Source organism: Diadema antillarum, unplaced genomic scaffold (genome assembly GCF_040938485.1).
Source record: "Diadema antillarum isolate AM-2024a unplaced genomic scaffold, OU_Dant_1.0 seq00001007_RagTag, whole genome shotgun sequence".
NCBI lineage: Eukaryota > Metazoa > Echinodermata > Echinoidea > Diadematoida > Diadematidae > Diadema > Diadema antillarum.
The window spans coordinates 367,501-368,785 of record NW_027271844.1 but is presented as its reverse complement, the minus strand read 5'-3'; positions in this window follow the sequence as shown (position 1 = coordinate 368,785).

Sequence of the window (1,285 nt, the reverse complement as noted above, 5' to 3'; positions counted from 1 at the left end):
CCAGGAAAGTTTATCGTCAACAATAATTCCAAGGAATTTAAAATGTGAAACTCTTTCTAAATGAAAATCATCCAAAACTATAGCTGTGCTCAAACTGTCAACTGTGCAGTATTAACTAAAAAATCAATTATTTCGTTTTTTATGGCATTCAACCACAATTTATCGGCTCTTACCCAATTATTAACTTTTTGTAATTCAGTATGGACTTTTTGAACAAGAAAATTAACATCATTGTGGGCCAGAAATACACTGGTATCGTCAGCAAAACGGATGAAGGACAGCACTTCGGATGCCTGACAAAAAACATTTGTGTAAACAATAAATAATAACGGCCCTAATAAACTTCCTTGTGGAACGCCAAAATTTACTTCTCTTATTACTGAATACGCAGGGTGTAAATGCCTTTAATTGTTACAAATTGTCTTCTATTTCCTAACTCTTGAACCACCACAAGGCCTTCCCACGTATTCCGTAATGTGATAACTTGTGGAGTAGAATATCGTGATCTACTGTGTCGAAGGCCTTGGAGAAATCCAAGCTTATTCATTAATAAACAATAAAGGTAAAACTAGTGATGGAAGTACAAAATTTAAGAATTAAATTACGAACTATTGATACTTTGTGATCCCATAGATAGATAACAGGTAGAAATTATAACATCAAATTAAAGGGAGGAAAACCCAAGATGAAAGCAAAAAATCTATTTGGATTAGAATGTTCAAAAAGATATCTTTTTTATTCCTATTTAATTTCATATTTTCATTCTACCCATCTCTTTTCATTAATTTCTCTTCATTTCGTAGGCATGAATAAATAATAAGATAGCAAAACCATAATATTGCTGTGTCTACATAACGACACAAAGTTGAAGCATTCATCTCATCCGCCCCAAAGTGGTTGTCCATGTCTCCCTGTCCCACATGTTGCGAGCCGAATTTTCTTCTGCGTGGCCTACCTGCTGAGAATAGGGAGCTTTAGATTTTGACGCGCGGACGTTCGAGCCAACGCTTGCGCTGGACGTTCTCCTCTCCCTGCGTCGTGTGGAAAAGTAGCTTTATAAAGCCCCAGTCACATAATGCTCTGCGTCCGGCGTTACGTCCAAAAAAGTCATTTTTTCCGCGGACCTCCGCGGATCCTTTGCCGTCACCAGAAATTTGTAAAAACATGCGGGCAAAAAAATGCGGGCGATACGAACAGATACGACCAGATGCGAATACTTGCATCCACTTGCGGATATTCTTACGAATTGGCACATAATAGTTCTGAACACTTGCGGAGAGTTGCG